Below are 23,252 nucleotides of genomic sequence, written 5' to 3' on the forward strand. Positions count from 1 at the left end.
CTACTCCCAATTTAAGTTAAGTTTATTTGAGATATTGAAACCCAATTCCATTTTCTTTTTAGAATTTTTGCTAATTTAGACTTGAATTCGGCCACTCAATATCTTTACTAGATCAAGATTAAAAAATAATCTCATTTTTGTCAGAAAAAAACACATTTCAAACCAGGAATCTCGAAAAACCAAAATATTATCATAAAAGGAGTTTTAAACTTGTGATCCCCAACTCAGTAATAAGCAGCTCTATTATCAAAGTCGTTTTTAGAAAAACATGAACGATGGGCCTTGACAGCGCAAAACCTTAATTTAGCGTTTTCCTCGGTTTACACTTTTCTGACTATTATGAGGATAACTGCTGTTCTAGCTTCTAGAGCGAGTCATTTTTGTAAAAACGGATTCCAAGATGGGTTTGAAGATTTCCACGAAGTTAAGCCTCTTGATCAATTAACTTCAAAAAATTTAAGCAAAACATTTAACTTAGAATTCTGAAATTTTCAGGTACCTACAGGATTTCATTTGACTATTTCATTTTCAGTAAAACTGAATATCCTCACGATATTTTACGATCCACTTCTTTGATTTTGATAGTAAGGATGTTTGAATGGAAAACAAGCAATAAGTTTTTTGGCCTGTAAATTGATGTGGAACTTGTTCACTCCTCATTTTGCGTAAGTAAGGTCTCAGATTTCACGGTTTAGTTGGTATGAGATCGTTTGAAAATCTTTGTGGAATCTATTCAATTTTGAGAATATTTTTCTTTATTAAGGTATTGAGAAAATGAAAAATTTTAAAAACTGTGGAACGTAGCCTCGAAAGAGAATTAAATATTCAACCTACATTTCCAAAAGTTAAATATTGAAAAAGTTTAGTTTTTTGAGTGATAAAATGTCAATATGCATCTTATTTAAAAAAAAAATAATAAAAACAAGCTTAAAATATTTCTTGATCAATAAGATAATGGAAGGTATTCATTAAACGAATTGGGAACTAGCAAAAATATATGATGAAAAGCAAAATACCTACTCGTCTTAAAGTCTTAAGAACTTAGTCTTGAAAATTAATGATTTTCAATGCATGTACCTCCTTTCTATTTCTCTGTCATTTAAAATCCTTCAAAATTTGCAAATGCTAAAGGTCTTAAATGCAAGCCCAATAGTTTGATGATTGCTTATAAGAAAAAACGAATCTTCTTAATTGAACACCCATACTAAATGCAAAACCCTTATTATACTTATTTATTCAAGGTAGACAGTCTTATACAGTTCTATCATACAATGTCTTCAATTTAAAAAAAAAGAAAAGAAAAACTGAAAAGAACTAAGCTGAGAATGCCAATGCTTCTTATACAATATCAGATAATTCCAACACATTTCAACAATTTACTTAGAAAAGTATCTAGGTAAGGTAAGGCTTTTTAAAGGTCACGATTTAGATGAAAGAAAATTTCAATTAACCATTTAAATTAATTTCAGGTTAATTCTTAAAAGAATTTTCATTATTGAAAACCCTTGACATTCTTTTGCCTATTTTTTTCTGCCTCATGAGACAATGGTATGAGTTTTAAAAGTCTTTAAATGAAAAAATATCCAAACTTGTTGTTGATGAATTTGAGAAAAATTTTATTTAAATCCTAATCTTCTACTCTAAAAGGTTTAGGAATTTAACTAGAGGTACTTTTTAAATTCAGTTATAAGGAAATGGAAATTAATTTAAAGGCTTTTCTAACAATTGACTATATTTTTTGTTAAATAAAATACATCTCTATCTAATTTACTTACCAATTTGCTAAAATATCAAAAATCCAATTCTATTTATTTATCAGTCGGCATTAATTCGAATAAGGTACACACACACAAACACATGCAAAATATTAATAAAAATAGGTTATATCCTTTTAAAGCGTTGATGTTCACACAGATTGTTAATTCTTAATCAAAAGCATAAGCTCAACGATATAATAAACTTGAAAACTTTAAGATAACAAATCTCAAAGGAAGAGGAAACACACATTCATTTAATTAGGTATTTCAGCTATATCCGTCTAAACGGTACAATTTATCCTTTCTGTATTCACTTCCGATTTTTTTAATTTTCTAAATCACGTTTTTTTTTTCTTAATTTTTATTTTAATTAAAAATCTAATTTTCCTCTTTTCTAATTGGAATTGTTTCTTTTGACGAAAAAACACACGAATGGGTAGAAAAGAAAATTCCAAACACGATTAACTGCAATAAGGGTTCAATATACAGCACACATCAAGGAGCGCATGGAACAAAAATAATTCCTTCCTTTATTAACAATTAATTATAAAGAAAAACATACGAAATTATTTATAAAAATAGTTTTTTATTTATTTATTTATTTATCCGTTTTGCACCTTGATAAATTCGAAAATATTTATTTACATAAAAAATGGCATTTATTTTTAATAAAAATATAAATAAACATCAAAAATCTTTTAAGTTTATTTTTTTGTTTATATTTTAAACTGGTTTTTCTCTTTTTTTTTTGTATTTGTTTAATTAAATTCATAGAATGCAAAGTCGATTTTTTTTTTGTTTGTAAAAATTTAATTTCAGGTTATAAATAATTATAGAAAAACATAAAAAAACTACTCTCAGTATCAGAGTTTGAATAACAAAATAACAATCCGCACGGCACACGCACTGCAACTGCTTCGCACCATTTGACTCTGAAGTATCCACCGAATGACTGGCTAGCTTCTGACGAAGATGGTAAACTCTTGGTAAACACAGAAAACAGTTCACTGGAATCAACAATAATGAAAAAAAAAAAAAATAAATCCATTCCATATGGTCGGTTCGAAATGAAGCATGGTTGAGTGTTTGAGATTTTAGATAGAAAATAAGATACAAAACAAAAGAGAACCCACAGATTGAAAGAGTGGGCATTTTTTGTTTACATTATGCGCAACTTCAATGGAAGAAAATCTCTTTAATGCTCTTTGGAAGCGAAATAAAACTGGATGAATGACTAAAATAAACTATTTCTGCTGGAATACTGGAGGTGATTTGGATAAAAATAAACAAAAAGTTCCAAAATGCAGCATGAAATTGCATTGAGCATTGAAAAAGAGAACATATGGTTCGGAGAATGATAAAAGAGAAGAATTACGAATATTGACTCTTAGAATTAATTTCGATTTAATTTGGTATTCGAAAAATCTTATGAGAATAAGTGTGAATAAAATTAAAGAGATTTTCGATTGAAGTGAATTGATGATTTGATAATTTGTATTGATCATGTAGTTTTGTGGTATTTTTAAGATAAAGGGTTTATGTTTTATGACATGAAATACACATTTGATGTGTGTAAAGTCAGAGTTTAGTTATTTTTATTTTTTTCGTATCATTTTCAAGATTTAGAGAAAAATGTTATACAATAATCTATCTTTATCTCACGGAAAAATTAAATAATAAATCACATTTATTTTTATTTTTATTTTTATTTTTATTTTTATTTTTATTTTTATTTTTATTTTTATTTTTATTTTTATTTTTATTTTTATTTTTATTTTTATTTTTATTTTTATTTTTATTTTTATTTTTATTTTTATTTTTATTTTTATTTTTATTTTTATTTTTATTTTTATTTTTATTTTTATTTTTATTTTTATTTTTATTTTTATTTTTATTTTTATTTTTATTTTTATTTTTATTTTTATTTTTATTTTTATTTTTATTTTTATTTTTATTTTTATTTTTATTTTTATTTTTATTTTTATTTTTATTTTTATTTTTATTTTTATTTTTATTTTTATTTTTATTTTTATTTTTATTTTTATTTTTATTTTTATTTTTATTTTTATTTTTATTTTTATTTTTATTTTTATTTTTATTTTTATTTTATTTTTATTTTTAATTTTATTTTTATTTTTATTTTTATTTTTATTTTTATTTTTATTTTTATTTTTATTTTTATTTTAATTTTAATTTTAATTTTAATTTTAATTTTAATTTTAATTTTAATTTTAATTTTAATTTTAATTTTAATTTTAATTTTAATTTTAATTTTAATTTTAATTTTAATTTTAATTTTAATTTTAATTTTAATTTTAATTTTAATTTTAATTTTAATTTTAATTTTAATTTTAATTTTAATTTTAATTTTAATTTTAATTTTAATTTTAATTTTAATTTTAATTTTAATTTTAATTTTAATTTTAATTTTAATTTTAATTTTAATTTTAATTTTAATTTTAATTTTAATTTTAATTTTAATTTTAATTTTAATTTTAATTTTAATTTTAATTTTAATTTTAATTTTAATTTTAATTTTAATTTTAATTTTAATTTTAATTTTAATTTTAATTTTAATTTTAATTTTAATTTTAATTTTAATTTTAATTTTAATTTTAATTTTAATTTTAATTTTAATTTTAATTTTAATTTTAATTTTAATTTTAATTTTAATTTTAATTTTAATTTTAATTTTAATTTTAATTTTAATTTTAATTTTAATTTTAATTTTAATTTTAATTTTAATTTTAATTTTAATTTTAATTTTAATTTTAATTTTAATTTTAATTTTAATTTTAATTTTAATTTTAATTTTAATTTTAATTTTAATTTTAATTTTAATTTTAATTTTAATTTTAATTTTAATTTTAATTTTAATTTTAATTTTAATTTTAATTTTAATTTTAATTTTAATTTTAATTTTAATTTTAATTTTAATTTTAATTTTAATTTTAATTTTAATTTTAATTTTAATTTTAATTTTAATTTTAATTTTAATTTTAATTTTAATTTTAATTTTAATTTTAATTTTAATTTTAATTTTAATTTTAATTTTAATTTTAATTTTAATTTTAATTTTAATTTTAATTTTAATTTTAATTTTAATTTTAATTTTAATTTTAATTTTAATTTTAATTTTAATTTTAATTTTAATTTTAATTTTAATTTTAATTTTAATTTTAATTTTAATTCAATATTCAATATTTTAAATTTTTGTACCTATATTGTGATTTTGTTTGTTCCCTCATAACTTTTAAACTACTAATCCGATTTTGAAAAATTTGGTATCGTTGGAAGCGTATGACTTGTCCGCTGGTTATAGGCTATAAAACATTTTCCAGATATGACGTTCTCTAGAGTTCATGTAACTTTTTGGAGGAAGTATTTTGTCTGCTCATATTGTAGTGCATTTTCTTGAGATAATTACAGAAAAATATAATTATTTAATAAAAATCTATTAAAACAGTTATTGCTTCCTACAAATATTTAAATAAATTGTTTCATAACTAAAAAACAAAATATTTGTAAAATACTTGACAAATTACAACTTAAAATTGTTGCTGTAACATAACAAAAATATTTAAACATGAAAAGAAAAACAAATTAATTAAAATCGCTTCGTCCGGCAGTTTGGTGAATTTTTTTTCTTTTCCTTCGAAACAAATGCGTTGCGTATTGAAGACCTCAGGAGGTATATAATGCAATTATGACCACCTATCACGTATATAATGACACAGGGTCAGGACAGTCATTCTTTTTATTATCTCCGAGACTTTTTTGTGCAGTATTTTTTTTTAATTTTATTTAATTATCACGCATTCAAGTCATGTTGTCTTGAAGTATCTTTTTTTTTGTGTGTTGCCATGTCCCCCAGGTATGAAAACATTGTCTTCTTCACATTCGCATTGTCGCATTATGTAGACTTTCTCCTCTCTTGAGTTAAATAAAAAATAAAATAAAAATTCGAGAAATTAATTTTGTATTATTTAAGTGCGTTGCATAATTCCTGGTAGAGCAAGCTGAGGATCTCATTCAATTTATACTCAAAGCCTCATAAAGCTTCACATAATATTTTCTTGTTTTTTTTTTCTTGAACTGATGGATTTTTATTTCTTTGAATTTTCCACTTAGAATTGGAAAACTGTGATGCGTTGCGTGTCCTTGCTACCCGCGTCACAGTCACATGCCAATAAAGTGTTATATCAAGTCTTGCATTGGATACAATATAAATCTGAATGTGTGTGTGTTTTTATTTGTGAGATGCTTTCTAAGAAAGAACAAAAAAAAAAAAAACAAGCCGAAGAACACATCTGACAAAGCAAGAAAAATCTTATTTTATCCTCACAATTTGATGCGAATGCATCTGCTCGACTGCTTTTGTCCTATCCCCCCACAGCCCCTGCCCTTCCCGCCTCCCCCGTTCGAACTCGCACTTATTCCCCCGTTCGACAGCAGAGATACATACATTCTTTTGCCAGTTCCTCAATTCACAATGATGCCCGGGTTGCTACTTGCATTTGTTTACCAGTAAGAGCTTGTCATTCCTCGTAATGGATCCGAAAAGGTGAATATCGCATTCGCAAAGCCATGATAAATCTATTAATATCCATATGATGGTTTGTGTTTTGGTGGTGTTCGTGGTAAAGAAGAAGAAAAAACGTATCCATCCGGTTTTTTTTTTTTTACTTTTTTTCTAAAATGCATCTGAGGCTTGAGAGTTGAACCTTTATAGCTTCTGCAAAATGACGACTTGGTGTTATTTTATTTGCCTCTAGTTTTTTTTTTTTATTCCTTCCATTTTCTCCATCCGCTTAATGTAACTTATTAAGAAAAAAAGAAGACGGCGAAAAAAAAAAACAATCAGAGAGCCAAGATTCAAGATGCCAGCTTGAGATGATGAAGCCATGAAGGTCGTTGGAAGCTGAAGCTGGAGTGATGGTGATTGTAGTTGAGAGGACTGAAGATGAAGAGTCCCACCGGAGAACCGGATAAGTAGCCATTGCGCGTGCCCGAATTGAAACGAAGCTTTGTTCGGCTTGAATCGGGGCCTCAGCTTTTGTACTCTGCTCTGCTCTTATTCTTTCACCGATCGTTGTCGTCGTCGTGTGGCAATGACGATCGCACGATTTACGTTCCTGGGCCGATTATTATTTTTGCTGGGTTTGGTGGATGGCGTCTTTTTTTTGTCTTTTTGTTTCGCTATATGAACAAAGCTATAATGGTTGCATGCATCGTTCCTCGTCCAAAGTCGTAGTCATCGTCGTCGTGTGTTGTTATTTGTTGGCCAGCCTACACAATTTGTTCTACTTAACGACTTGTCGGTCTTTCCGATTGGATTGGTATTTTTTTTTTTTTATTATTATTTTAATTTTGTTTTTTTTTGTGATAGATAGGTTCGGATTGTTTCATTAAATTTTGACTTGAAATTAATTTTGGAAGAATTTCACCATTGATTTTGTTTTAAAAGTTATGAATTTATTAACTGATTTACATGTCTTCGGTTAGGTTCATTCACAGTTTGGATTCCCCAAAAATATGCAGTTTTGTTTAAATGACATTTTAAAGGAAAAAACATTTGTCGTCAAGTCCAACTTAAGATAAAATCTACTATAGATTGAAAGTTTTTATCCTGAAAGTCAGAACTCAAAAAGGATTTTTTAAAATTAAATAGGGTAAAAGGGTGTAAAATGACATGGTAAAAAATATTTATTTTCTTAACGGTAAGTCGTAGAGAGTTGAATTTTTTTTAAATCGATAAATAAATTTGTTACAAGAGTGGAAAAAGTGTTGAAAAATTTTATTCTAAAAGAAAAATGCTGAGTTATGAACGATTTTCTTAAAACTATGCAGGGGATAGACTTTCGACCAAATGGTTATTATATAGGCAGAGGAAATTTTTTTGACACCAAGTGCCGTTATACTTTTCATATAGACTTGAGCCCAGAAAACTCGAAAATCTTATTAAAAATATATTTATGAATAGGTTTTCGAGATATGATTTTTCAAAGTTTTTGTCGTTGTTTTTCCCAGCATACTATTCGGGCTATAGCTTGAGAACGATCAATCTGAACAGAAGAACCGACACCTGAAAGCTGAATAAATTAGCAAGAAACACTTGAATAACTTTTCTGGGTAACTACAGATGTTTAAGTGCAATACATCAAAACATTTTTAAAAAAATCGATTTTTTAAAGAAATTTTTTTACAAAAAACATTTCTTACTGAAAGAAAAAAACAAAATATTTGAAATCCTCATAGTTTTAAATTTTTCATGTGTAGTATTCTGGCAAATATAAAAATATACTTTTCTTCCAAATCTATGAATAAGTTATAAAGATATGACCATATTTATAACGATCAAAATTTTCGACTCTTTTTGTTACTTTGTGAGTTTTTGTTTATATCTTGAAAAGCAAGCCGAATTTCAAAATTTGTATTAAGTAATTTTTTGTAGATAATTATTTTTTCCTATCAATATGTATCCTTTTAAAAAAATTTAAAATTAAAATATTGTAAAAAAAAATTCTTCTTCTTCTCCAAAAAAAGATAAAAAAACGACATTTTTGATACTTTTACTAAATAGTCTGTTTTTATTATTCAAAAATCTAATACGGCTAAAATTGGGTACAAATATGGAAATCCACTGTTGTTGGACTTATTGACACAATGAGTAAATTCCACTTAATTTAAAGTAAAACAAATTCCTAACGTTATATTAAATCAATTTTAAACAAAAGAGCTGACCAGAAAACTTGATGAAAATGCACATACTCTTGTTAAACCTTATTAGTTTTGAAAAAGTATGTTATGAAGAATATAAATGGCAAGCACATTAGTCGCTTTAACTTCCATTACTTCCATTTTTCCTCTAAAATGTTTGAGCTCAAAATAAAGTTCAGTGGTTAGTGACATTTGAAAAGTATTCACTTTTTTACACAGAAAGAGAAAAAGTTTTTTTTTTATTATGTTTCTATTTTTTTTTTTTTTTTTAATATGTACCTAATACCTATTCTTAATAACTTTGTGTTCCCCTGTCTCGTGATTTTTTTTAATAGTCTGAACTGATAGTACCTACCTAATACATAACTTAAAAAACAAAAACACTTGGCAATTGCTTTTATTTTTCAAGTATTTCTTTTTGTTCAATTATTATCGTTCTATAAAACAATTTTCCTTCTCCGTAGAAATTCACCTTTGTTAAATTTGACTTTATACCTAAGTCAAGAAGCTTCATCAATTAGATGGCTGAGCTAATGCTTGGAATATACCTAATAATACCACATAGCATGAATCATGTGATTTATTGTAAAATTTCAATTAAGGCAGGTTTTGCCGCTGTTATCATCACTTCCGGAGATTTAAACGTAGCTATATCCTGGTGAGTTCCTTTGATATATTTTTTTTTTTTTGTTCTACTTTGTTAGATGGAATATTTTGTTCAAAGTTCTTTGTAATTCAAATTGTAGTGGTTGGGTAAAGGAGATAAAGAAAACAAAAAAACAAAACAAAAAAACCTTAAAACATTTACGACCTTCCCAAACATTTAAAGTAGGTTTATATATGTATAAAAATATACAAATACAACTATATTCACTTTTCTGCTTTATATAAAAACTGTGCAATGACATATTTTTGTTGCCTCACCGTTTTTTAACCAAACACTCAGGTGCCACCATGTGGGCGTCAATGGGTACCACAACAACGTGTTTTCCTATCTGAATCTGAAGACCTGAAGACTTTCGCATTTTCGATACTCCAACTTCAAGGGTCTAATTTATGTTCAATAGCATCGTTAATTTGAATGTTTTTTCAATCCCAAAAGATGTAAAAATGTAAAATCTAAAATCTAGATATTTATTTTGTTTGTGTGTGTTTGTGTGACAACACACAACGATATGGACAGGTCTTTTAGATACTTCTTTTTTTTTTTTTATTTTTATTTTTACGATTATTGTGCACATTGTTTTTAGATGTGTCTGTGTGGTTTTAAGGAATGAATTTTATTATTTTTATTATTTTTTATGGAATAAATCATATTTCTTCTGGTCTTTAAAACCTTCTCTGATGAGAGTCATAAAATTTTTGTTGTTGTTGTATTTTTAAAGCAAATTTGTCTTCATCAAAAAAATATATGAGGATTATCGCGAATTAGGAGACATGTCTCTGGAATTTTTGTCGCGTAAAGGAATTATTATTATTATATGTTTATCTGCATTTTTAGATATAATTAAGATAGTTTATACATAAATTTAAATTAAATTCCTATAGACACTGTATAAAGCCACACATCAATTGATATGAATAATATAATTATTTAAGAGTTAATGAGGTAAATTTATAATCGTAAATAATAAATAGATATGCTTTTGGAACCTGTTAAAGTCAATAAATTACTACTGTTGAGCATTATGGTGTAGTAGAAGTGATAGTCCACGGATAGTGTGAATATTTTGTTTTAATCTAAAGTATGATTTTATGTGGTTTTTCGACTTGTTTCTCTTGATTTAAGTCAGGGCAATAACGTTAATCAAGCAGAAATGTATTTATATTTGAGAAAAAAAAACAAATAAAATTAATTTAAAGTAAAAAATATATATATATTTTAATATGCTAAAAAAAATTTCAAATTAATTTGACACACTTTGTCAGATTATAGAATGTTTAGTTTTGGTTTTTAGTATGTGTAAACAAAATTTTGTAACGGGTCAAGCTTCCTAATTATTATTGATGTTGTTGCTTAACTTATAGCGGAACGTTTATTGATAACTACAAAATTTGCTCTGAAAAAGTGGTTGTTTGTAACTGCGGTTTACGGACGATAATTTAACGTGATAAAGTCATAAGAAAACAGGTTGTGTGCTTTTGTTAAAAAAAAAAATGATTTAAAAATTATTTTTTGTCAAATTTCTTGTTAAAAAATGTATACAAAATTTATAAGAAAATAAATCTTATAGTACAGTACTTAAGCTAAATATTAAGACCTTACATATTTATATCTGTATGTTTTGTAGAAAAATAGAATGATTTTTTTAATCCAATCATAGTTCACAAGAAAAAGTAAAAAAAATTACCTGTTTTTTCATTATGTAAATTTTTTTATCTTAAAAAGTATTAAAATAATTTATTAAAAATAATCATTTCTTATGCAAAAATCACTTACATCACCCAAAAATCCATTTTTTATATAATAACCTATAATAAGTTGTATACCATCTGAAAGCCTATTGTTTCAGCTCAAAATATTCATATCAACCATGTCTGCACGACATCTATAAAAAGAGCTAGAATTATTTTTTCAGCTCTAATATGATGCTTCTATCATATCTGTAGGATGCCTACAAAAAGTAAACATTTTTTAAAGTCAACCCTCAAATTTGTATCTGCTCTAGATTAAAAGATATACGTGTTAAAAAAAAAACTTAGTTTTATAGTTATCTCAATATTGTGAGTACGAAATATAAATGTCCTATAAGTTTGAGATTTATTTTAAAGCTCCAAAAAATTGTTAAAAATAAACAAAACACCTAAAAATACCCCTAAAGTAGTATGTAGGTGTTTTTCAAAAATTCATATTTCAAAACGCAGAGTCTTAAAAAAAAATCGGTATCAAACCCCTTATTTTTTTTGTCATTATGTTTTGAATGGCATTTTTCAAATTGTCAGAACGAATTTCCCCTAAATATAATCACTACTTTGCCAAGGGTCTACCAGATGTTTAAGTTTTTAAAAAACGGTTCATAACTTGATTTTGAAAATTTTTGCAAATTTTTTAAAACTTTTGTCAACCTAATAATTAATTTATGTGTCGATTAAAAAAAAACTTTTTAGAAAGTCGGGTTTAGAAAATATCAACTTTCTTGCAATTTTGTTTTTACCCTATTTAGCCTATTTAATGATTAAATTTTTTAAAAAAACATTTATTTGTCGTCACCTTTAAGTAATTATCTTTGAAATAAGGTATAGAAGATTTTTGCATCTCTAATAAGTAATTTTTTATTAAAATTTATGCCACACTGCTAAAAATTTTAGACCTATACAAAAAATTAGGTTTTTAAAAAACAGCGGAAACTATTTTCAAAACATTATATTATAAATTAAATGGCATACTTGTTTTAGATATCAAAACCATTTAAAAAGATGTTTTCGTAGTTTTAAAGTCAACTTTTAATACTTTTTTTTTATATTTGTTAAAAAATAATAATAATAAAATTAGATTAAAACTATTTTTGTATAAAGTTTATAAAAAGTTTAAGCATTCGAAGCAACTTTAACCATAAAAACTAGTACGTCCGCAAGTCCGCCTTTTCTTAACAAAACCATGAACCTACTAGTCAAATTTTAATTTTATTCTGGGGGAAAAAAAACTCCATCTTATAATATATTTTTGTTTATATTGACAGAAGTGTGAAAATTTTATATATTTTGATCATAATGTTCGCTATTTAAAACAAATCAAATCTTCAAAATCCGTAATATTTGCTCAAATGGAACAAAGCACGCGAAACATCAGTGCTAATTAAACAATCATGTCTCATTCAAAATAAAAATAATAATATTTGTTTGCTAATTCAATTAACCTTAACGAAAATTCATAACATAGGAAGTTATCAATTGGCATTTTTCATCTTTTTTATTGAGAACATCAACAAAAAGAACAAGTCATAAAATTCTTCTTTCAATAGAAATTGTGGTTATTTTGCTATTTTTTTTTTTTTCTTTCCATGAAACAACACTACAAACTGTGAACTGATGTAAATATAAAAAAATATTCGCATAATTGTTTAAATAATAAATACTCACACATATTTTTTTACAACTTTTAAAATTTAATTAACAATGACCAATGACAATCAAAAGAATAAATTCAAGTAATCATAAAAAAATAAAACTGGCAAATTTAGCACAAAGGTAACCTCCTCTACCATGAGAACTTGAAATTTCTTAACTTTAATATTAATAAAATGCTAATGAAACTGTTTTAAATGTTTAAACTATTTTCTTGTTCACACTTTCAATAATTTGGAAAACAAAAAATGCTGGATGAATTGGAATGTGAAAATCTAACACTCTGCCGATGATTAACTCTATACCACTTAAAAGCATTACAATTTCAAATCAATCTTTGCGACTTGTCAAATAACTTTGCATCTTCTTGCTCAATCTCAACATTCAATTAGACTCCAGTCACAACTAAAAGCAAGTAAGCCGTCATCAACAAACATATCGTCGGTGAAACCAGAAAAGTGTGTAACTCCAAATTTTCTGAAAATTAGATTTGAATGCCATCTATTAGACAAACCTGATATCTAGCGTTCCTTAAACTGGGAATCCCCTTAAAGTTCATAGTTTTTATTTTATTAGCAAATTAGAAAATAAAAACTCATACAAATGCCTTCAAAACGATTTTGTTTTTTTGCTCTCCTATAAAATTTGCTAAAATGGAGTTACACACTTTTCTGGTTTCACCGACGATATGAACATCACACAACACTTTAAACATTTAGTAAAATTGACATAATCCGACAACAGAAATGGCCTATGAATAGATCCTTGTGGTATGCCAAATGTGCAAGCAAGCTAACAAAGAATAAATTACTCTCGAGCCTGCTTTTCAACTTAAGCAACTTGTCTCATTTCGCAGTCAAAAATATAATTATCAACCAGTTTTTCATTATAATAGCCTCTGGGCGAACAGGGAAAAAAGGATCCACCATATACACATATCTTGACTTTATGCTTGGATAAGTTAAAGGAATAATCCAGATTCATAACACAATTTAATCATCATCAATCTTATGAATTTCTATTAAACTAAAGACAACTCTTTAGGGAATAACAATGCTATTATAATATTTGTGGAACTTAATTTTTATACGCATAAGTAAAAATTGTAAATGAAAATTACACTCTGGTTTCTGATAGTTGAAACCATTTAGTTGAAAATATTTTTTGTTCTTACAGTAGGTACAGTAAAATCCCTATTCCGTAAGGATTTTCCGTATTCAAATGGGTTGTACAAACTTTACTATTGAGGGTATTATATCGGTATCGTTATCGGTATTGTCATCGATATTGTTATCGATTATGTCATCGATATTGTTATCGATGATGTCATCGATATTGTTATCGATGTTGTTATCGATAGTGGCATCGATATTGTTATCGATAGTGTCATCGGTATTGATATCGATATTGTTATCGATATTGTTATCGTTGTTGTTGTTGTTGTTGTTGTTGTTGTTGTTGTTGTTGTTGTTGTTGTTGTTGTTGTTGTTGTTGTTGTTGTTGTTGTTGTTGTTGTTGTTGTTGTTGTTGTTGTTGTTGTTGTTGTTGTTGTTGTTGGTGTTGGTGTTGGTGTTGGTGTTGGTGTTGTTGGTGTTGTTGTTGTTTTTAAAGGGGAATTAATCTAAACATTTTTATTAATTTTGAACCTATTTAAGTTTTCTTGAGTGTATTTGTACTTTTTGTCAAATTTCCAGAAACTTCAACTTTTCATAAAATCATTAAATGAAGGTATAAGACAGATCGCACCTGGCGCTTATCATTCCTAAACAAAAGCATTATTCCTTGAACACCAAGTTGCAAGCCAACAAATTGGAATAGAAACCTGTTGGCTAATAGAGGTCTTGTCTTCCACTTTTCATAACAAAAATGGTTAAATGCAAAACTGGCCAAGTTAGGGTACCTCAAATGCCTTGTCCAAGCTTCATATGAGCACATCTTGACTCGTGTGTGCGTCATCACATTGCGCACCAAAGCAGCAGCCAGCAGCGTCAGATTTTAACAAAAGGTTAAATGAAGAAAAACGCGCTCTCCTGGCTGATTTGGAGTTACTTAAGACACTTGGATGCTTTCACAGCCAATTAAACCTGAACGCGTCCTCTCGGTCATAAGCCTCATCTAATCAACAGCATCAAACCGCATCCAACCAACCAACTAATGCAACAAACAAAACATCAAACGACGACTCTCAACAACTTTTTTCATCGAAAGATACTTGAAAAAACTATTGTGCACCCTCCACAATAATGAACGGTACTTAAAAACCAGACCAGGACCAAAGAGAGTCCAAGACCACATTCAACTACTAACTATATCAACTATTTACGATTCAGAGGGAATGCTGATAAAATAATAGTGTAGTGACCAAGGTAGAGGTATAACGTTGCGTTTGCTTTGCGTTGTGGGGATGACTAGTTAGCATCCTGATCTCGATTCACATTAATTTATCTTTTGTACAAAGTCCATGGAAAAACAAATCATGTCGCGCGGGATACCAAAGTACATCTACGGCTCTTTGGCTCTTTGGTCAAGGAGGAAAAATGACGTTTAAAATTGTTAACACAAACACACACACACTCAAGTTATAAGAGATCATTGTAAAAATTATGAGAAATCGCAAGCCGTTCCGACTTAATTCCCATTTTATGGGAACATAAGCTTCTGATTTAATTGGATTGGTTGGTAGTAGTGCGATGTGAGAGGGCGCTAGTGTGATGGTGCGCTAGGCACAAAACCAAATCGAGCAAAGCATCCACCAGATTAACTGCTCGACTTGTTGCAGTGAACAAAAAAAAAAAAACACAAAAATCCATTGGAGCAAAAAAGGAGCATTTCCAAGACAGGTTTGACTTCATTACACACCTGAGGTTGGGGTTATAGAAAAAAAAAAACGAATATTATGCAGTGGCGTAGTTAAGTTAGGTTTATTTACTAAAACAAAAATTATAAAAAAATTTAGACATGGAACTCCGCAAAGTCCTAAAAAATTAAAAATTATGAAAAAAAACTCGCTGCACCACCGCCGCACCATTTCTTTTGTATGAAAAAAATCGGTGCACCATCGCCGCACCATAATCAAAAATTCTATTCTCGTGCTTTTACAAATGTTTAAGTCGTCTTCAAGTTATTTTGACTTAAGCAACAAATTGCCAGTTTGTACTGACATGACTTGGTGGTCGAGTGCTTGAGGCATTAGACTTCTAATTGAAAGTGCTGTGGATACTCGAGTTCGAATTTCCTTCTTGTCGGCAGTTTTTTTTTTTTTATTTTTCAATCATACAAAATTATGTATCATGGTGCAGCGAATTTTTCATACAAAATAAAATGGTGCGGCGGTGGTGCAGTGAATTGTTCATACAAAATGAAATGGTGCAAACGTGGTGCGGCGGTGGTGCGCCGAAATTTTCCGCCAAACGGCGGTGGTGCAGCTGTGGTGCGGCGGTTAGAATTTATTTAATTTTTTTTCTTTAAAAATTCAATTTCTATTTTACATTAAAGTCGAAATTGTTTACTACCAAATGTTGATTCTCTCCCACACCGTTTCATTGCAACTTTGAAGGCTACGCCACTGTTTAAATAAATCAAGTCACTGCTCTGTCTCTTGAGTCTTGACCAAGAAGACGACGCGCAACGCCCAAGTGGCAAAGTATAGAAATTCTATATTGTTGCAACTCGAAGAATATCAATTACTTATGCTAAACACCTGCTGCCAAGGAATGCTGCTGCTGCTGCCATTGCAACCGAACTGAGTGAGTGCTAGTTGCAATATAGCAATTGCCAGGTTTACCTATACTATAACTACCTTATATACCTACAATGTGAAGAACTTCCAGTGATTTTTTTTTTTTTTCTTTTAAATACAATTTCTTGATCGTGCGGTGCAAAAATTTTCTTTTGTTGTTTGTTCCATTCCATTTGGCGGTTGATATAGAGGGTCAGTTGTCAATTGTTGTTGTTAGTATGGATGAAGAAATTTGCGCGCGCGGCGAATTAGAATAGGCGTTCTTTCTTTTCTTAGTATGCGGTTTTTTGTGTTTTTATTTTTTTTTATTTTTTGACACATGTCATGTTGAATTTCCTTTCACACCCGACTTTTATTGCTAATTCTTCATGGAAATGGGCTTGTATTTGATAGGGGGCACACAGCACATCCAACGCGTGGGACAGTATCATTAGAAATTCCAATGCGTAGTGTTACCTCAAAATATTAGATGGGTAACGGGTAACGAATTTTTCGTTCGAAAATTATGAACAAATTTAAATAATGACAAAAATGTGAATTTTATATAAGCTTTGGCAAAAGATGTCAATATTAATACAGGAACTGATAAGTTGTCAGGATTAGGTACAGAATTCTGGTGGTTTAACATTATTAAATTTTTGTGTTTAAATTAAGATGGAGTTATTATGGAGTTAGCAAGTGCACCATTACCCAGAGCTGATTTTAATACAACTTTAAATAGGTAGGTAGTTGGATTTTAATAATTTGCAAATCTACGTTTAAAATAAGCTTAAATTTTGTTTAAAGCGAAATGTTATTTTTTTTGGTTTAAACAATTTTTTAATCCCCTAATTTTCAATCAAAGAAATTTATGAAAAGAAAATGTTGAGTTTTGAAAATTTCAATACAGCATTTTTTTTTTTTTTATTTTTGAAAAAAAAGTGCAGACAAAATTAGCTACTATTTTTCAGAAAGAAAAATTGAAATGGATCGTTTTTAATCGCAAAATTAGAATCAAATTAAACGAATCTAATAAAGTCTACTTTTGAAAACCAGAGTTCTTTTGTCATGCACGCTTTTTACGTTCTCACAGGCTTCAGGCGATTTTATAACCTTTTGATAATTTTAAATAAAGTTTGTATAGATAAAAATAACTATCAACTAACTTCGAAAAATTGTGTATCAAGAAGGTGCTTACTTTTCATTTGGTTTAATACCAAAAAAAAACAAAATCCTTATACAGGGTGTAACAAAAGTAATGGATCAAACGAAATATACTGATAGCCCAACTTTAGGGCTCTCAGAATTTTGTAACTTGTTCATCCCAAATCCTTACGGTTTTCAATTTAATGAAGTTTTTGTGAAATTTCGAAAAAATCCCGACTTTGCAACAGTATTTTGCTTCCTCCGCTCAATTGATTTTTGTTTTTTACAATTCTTTTACTAAAACATTGCAGTTTTCAAAAATATATAAAAATTTCCAAAGTTGAAGTTTGAACTAAAGATATTACAATTTGAAAGCAACAAAACAGTGCTTTTCAGAGAAAAATAACAAATTCTGAGAGCCTTAAAGTTGGCCTATGAGCATAAATTTCGTTTGATCCATTACTTTTGGGACACCCTGTATATAACCTTTAATTTTAGAAAAATATCGACTTTAAGCTCTATAAAATGCGCAATGCACTTTAGCACTTTACCACGTCCATCGGTTTTCTCCGCAATGCAAGATGATTTTTTTACTTGGCAAGGTTTCGTGTCAAAGAAATTTCGACTTTTAAATCAAAACTAACAATACGATGATGGAGAAGTCCAAAAAAGTGGTTTTCGTCATCACGTGTCCGTTGGTCTATGATTTTGTGCGTCTGCGTCGTCACTTCCATCTGCAATAGGGATGTTGCGAATATTCGCATACGCAAATGCGGAACATCCGCATGAATTGGGACATCCGCATTCGCCTCTGCATTCGCAACAATCAATGCGGATTTGCAAGAAAGAAGTTGGCGGAGCCAGCGAATAGCGAGTACCAATGGGAGTCACACCGAGTAATGGTCTGAGACTGATTTTTGTATGCAAAAAAAACAGAAAAAATGCAAAAGTCTTAATTTTTATAGCCCGTTTTCGCTAGAGCCCAAATTAGATATAATTTCGCAAATTATCTCATTTCAAATTGAAATTTTTAGAATTTGGAATTAGAACTGAACTTATTTGCGAAATTATCAAATTTGGGGTGAAAACAGGCTATAAATAGAGACCTTTTTTTCCGGACAAAAGAAAAGGGCCAGTGCCAGTGAAGTCTCTAACGTAAATTTCTACCCACTCCACAAGGCTGTTTTCTTAGGGAACTATTATTTAGTAGCGCGGGCTTAATTAACCAACCTCTGTGTAACCGACTTGATGCAGAGAAGGTGGCGATATTACTTTTTATTAAGTTTAATAAACCTCTTTTCAATTTCTCTCACTAAACACAAATAATAAATATGTTATTTATACAGTTATATCATTATTTTAATTAATTTATATTAATTTTGTATATAAGATCTTAAACGTCCGCATCCGCATCTGCAGATGTTAACTTTCAAAAATCCGCATCCGCATCTGCATCCGCGGATGTGAAAAAATCCACATCCGCAACATCCTTAATCCAGCCTAAACGGGCGGACGGATTTTTTGAAATTTCGTTCAGATGAATTTTTCGTAATTCTCAAGGCTTTTTTTTTTCTTTTTTCTTTTTTAATATCTCACCTAAAAAGTGTACCTCTCTAACGATTTCGATTAAATTTGGTACTCATAAATGATCTAATTTTTTCTAATCAAACTCAATTTTTAGTTTTTCTGAAAATAATTGGGATAGTGGAAATATGGCGTTGCCATTTTTTGCAAACAGTTTTTGCATATCTCATAAAAGATGGACAGATTTTATTATATCCAGAGACATTTCATATAATCTAAAGGATTGTGTTATTCAAATTAAAATAAAAATAATTTTTGTTCATGATTTTTTGTTTTACTTTTTCTGATGGTCAAAATTCCATTGCTAAGCTAATATTTATTATAAGAGCAAGCACGTAGCACGTGCGAGTTGAGTTTATAACCTATAGCAACGGACCTAGTTTTCAAGAAATATAATTTTTGTATGCAAATTTATGTAAAGTTTAATTATTCTTTAATGATTTTTCTTGACTTATCACTGAAATATTTTATGAATAAAAAAAAAAACCTTACAAACAAAAAATTACTTTTTCCCCACTGCTTCCATCGAATTGATATATTTTCTTATTTGTTTTTTTTTTTTTTTTTTACTGTTTCACTAAAACTACACCCAGATTACTTAACTTTTGGCTTTTGTAAGGAAAAATAGTAAATTCAGAAACACCCTGTAATTTTTAATTTTTGATTTTTTTTTATTGGTCTGCAAAATTTGTTTCAAGATAAACAAAAATTTGTTGATAATCTTCATTCGTTTTAAAATGATATCTTTTTGCAAACAAAAAAGACAATTTAGGACACAGTGTGTGTGTTGTTTTTTTTTAGTTTACTCTTTAAAATTAGATCTAACTTAAATCTAACATTTTGTACCATTTTATGAATTCCCCTATAAAAATTTGTTTGTTTTCAAAATGTATGGCTTTGAGTACATTTTTCAATCGAGTAATAATTTCTCCCTTTGTATTTCAAAATAAAATTAACGACTGTACCTACATAAAACAAAACTGCATTGTTTCTACCTTAAATCGCAGCATTTATCTGGGAATCTGTGTAAGTAAATAAAATTATTCGTTTCTCTCTTCTTCAAAATTACTAACAACTCATAAAAGTAGTAATAATAACCCATAATATTTTCACCGGTTTTCGCTGTGTACCTATATGGAGAAAACGACGACGAACGCCTACAAGCTCAACGAAATTGAAAACTGAAATCACGAAGTTATTTAGGTGATTTAGGCTCTCAAATTGTGGATGTTAATGCTAATGGAGGGTGGGAACATTGTTTCACTATAATAATAATAATCGCCTCAAGCTTGGTGCGAACAAGAGTATAGTAGAGCTGTGCGAAATTGAATGAACAACAACAATAACAACATTAGCTAGTAGCAGCATCAGCAGCAGTCAAATCAAATGCTTCGCACAATGAAACAAAATGCATTCCTTTTACAACACTCGGATTAGAGTTGCCAAAGAGGTTATTTCAAAGTTGGATAGTTTTAACAACTAGATGAAAAGAATCTCTAAAAAGGTTTTTAAAGACTCGTAATCTCTCGAAAAGATATGAAGATGAACCTATAATTTTTCTAAAACTCTTTAAACTTGTAACGAAATTTTGAGGATATAGGTAAAATTTTTAAAAGTTGGTATCAGTGTTTCAGGAAAGACCTTTTAGAAATATAGTTAACGAACAAACTGAGTGTTTTAATTTTAGGGGAGAAGGACAGAATCCTGAAATCCAAAATCCAGAAAACCCAGAATCTCGAACCCCAAAATCCCGAAAACCCAGAATCCCGAAAACCCAAAATCCAGAAAGCCCAAAATCCCGTAATTAAAATTGAAAAAATGTCAATGCTCCAATTTTGAAACTTTTATTAAACAATAACAAAAAAAATGATTTAACAAAAAAAAGTGAACAAATTCCTGAAATCGGAATCCCAAAAAATTCTATAAAATGAAAAATTTGCGCAAATTTTTCACTTCGGGATTCTGGGTTTTTGGGATTTTATGTTTACGGGATTTTGGTTTTTCGGGATTTTGGGTTTTCGGTTTTCGGGATTTTGACCCCCCTTCCGAATTTTAGAACCTGCCAAATCTCCTTGTACATAAAGTTAACAATTACAACATAATTCATGCACAATGGCAACCCTACATTCGTAGATTACAACTATTAAGTGAATGTGTAATATTTTGTGAGATGGAATGCTGCCGCCTGAATCGCTAGCGAATAAAACAATGCAACAAGTGAATCTCGTTTTTTATTAATTTTTGTATTCATTTTTTTTTTTCTCTGAAAATCTTTTTCTTAGCCTTAAAGCTACAAGTACGAGAGTACTCTCGTAAACTAAAAGTAAGTTTCTCTGCGGGTATTTATGTATAGAATACTTTTGTGTTGTGTCGTTGCACAGTGAGATGTAAATTAATTACAGCGCCACAGTCTTTGTGTTTGTAGGTTGCACTTATCAATTGACGATGCTGGTGACCTAATTTTTTTTTTTTTATTTAAGTATTCCGTGCCAACTGCCTACACCTCTATTTTTTTTTTTATTTTTTTGTATTTTTGTATTAATTCCTTTGAAAAAAAAAATGAACACACGACCTACGTGTGAATTCCTTTGTGCGAAAACATATACACAAAATATCTACGCTTGGTGAAATTTTGAAGTGAAATATTTCAGGTTATGTGTTCTGGTGTTTTTGTACTGAGAGTAGGTATTTTTTTTTTTTCTTTAATGAAATTTCTTTTAACTCTAAACAAACTAAAAACGAATATGAGACTTGACACTAAAGTGATAGTTTTTTTTTTTTGTTTAGACTTGACTAGTTTTAGGGCAAGATATGGTTTCCTTAAAACAAACAAGGTTTAAATACAATTTCACAAATAACGAGTATGTGGCTAGATGCCTGTAGTCACTTGAACTTTTTGTTTCGAAACTCAGTTCTTAGATTAAATTTTTGCCAAAAATGTAGTGATCCCAACCATTTAGGATTTAGTATATTTAACTTTGTTTCTGGTATATTTAACTATTTAACTATTTCTCTGGTATATTTAACTATTTTTCTGGTGTATTCAACTATTTATCTGGTATATTTAACTATATTATGATTAAATATACCAGACGTAAAGTTATCCCGGAAGTAATTTTTTCTCCATATCCTTCAGCCTGAAAACTTCAATCTTGGTGGTTTGATTAACAAATGGATATTTACTTAAAAACATATACTAACTAAGCTGTTCTGGTTCTAAGCTTCTTGGTCATAATATCCTAATAGCAATTACAAACAACCAATTCGTGTACTTTAATTTATTTTTTTTAACTATCAAAACCAAATCACAAAATACACTGCAATGCATGGCAACATGAATGGTTTTTCAGTTGTACTTGTCTATAACCTATACACACACACACACAGAGCATTGGTGGCAATTTGATTGGTATCATTCATATGGCTAGATGTAGGTTTTTTTTTTGTTTTTATTTTATTGATTTGAATTCAATCCTTCAACCGAGTCATATCGGGCATTCAAAGCACGTTCTTCAATAGAAACATTTGAAAGAAAAAAAATGTTTTGCTTTAAAATGCAAGTTATCAAAAAGAATTCTTGCATTTTTAGTTTTGATTTGTGTATAGGTATGAAAAAATTTGAGAAAATTTTTCTGTCCAAAGGTTATGGTATTTTATATCGAGATTGGAGGCTTTTTGAAAAAAAAAGATGTAGGTAAAAGCTTTCTGGTATATAGATTTCTTTATAATTGTAACGATGTAGGTACCATCTTATAGCGATGATAGGTTATGCAAAAAAAAATTTCACTTTTACGAGTGACAAACCACAGAATCAATTTGTTTTCAACTTTGTAATCAAAGCAAAGTATACGCTGTAGAGCTGTAGCAAATCGTATGTATTCGTTACTAAAATGCGGGTATTTACTTCAGTAACGAGTAACGAAATTTTACTTTCTAAACAGTATCGTTACTCGTATGTTTCGTTACTGGGTACTGAAGTAACGAAACATACGAAACGTACGAGATGCGAAACATACGAGTAACGACGCGATTCCAGTTTCAATACTAAATCCGATGTAAGAGATACGAAATGAAGTGATATACTCAATTTGTCGCATTTCGCATCTCGTGTCGGTATCTTAACCATAGTCAGAATGCTAACTGCAGATAATTATCTGGAGTTTACTTTTGTCTCGATTAAAACAGTAGTGCCAAGGTTGAATAATTACCTATTGTGTTGTCGATAATTTATACAGAAATATCAAAAGAGACGTTTTTGTATT

General features: G+C 28.4%; 1 protein-coding gene across 2 annotated transcripts in view; it reads right to left on the reverse strand.

Annotated features, from left to right (window-relative positions):
• The window catches only part of LOC129908648 (irregular chiasm C-roughest protein), a 209,882-nt gene that overhangs the window by 79,577 nt on the left and 107,053 nt on the right, over positions 1-23,252 (reverse strand). The window contains exon 1 of one of the 2 annotated variants that reach the window (XM_055985302.1): positions 1,776-2,333. The exons of the other annotated variant lie outside the window; for it this stretch is intronic. The gene's annotated coding sequence lies outside the window, so the exon portion shown is untranslated. Of the gene's footprint in view, positions 1-1,775; positions 2,334-23,252 lie in introns of those variants that run through there. 2 annotated transcript variants of the gene reach the window in all.

Source organism: Episyrphus balteatus, chromosome 2 (genome assembly GCF_945859705.1).
Source record: "Episyrphus balteatus chromosome 2, idEpiBalt1.1, whole genome shotgun sequence".
NCBI classification, from domain to species: domain Eukaryota; kingdom Metazoa; phylum Arthropoda; class Insecta; order Diptera; family Syrphidae; genus Episyrphus; species Episyrphus balteatus.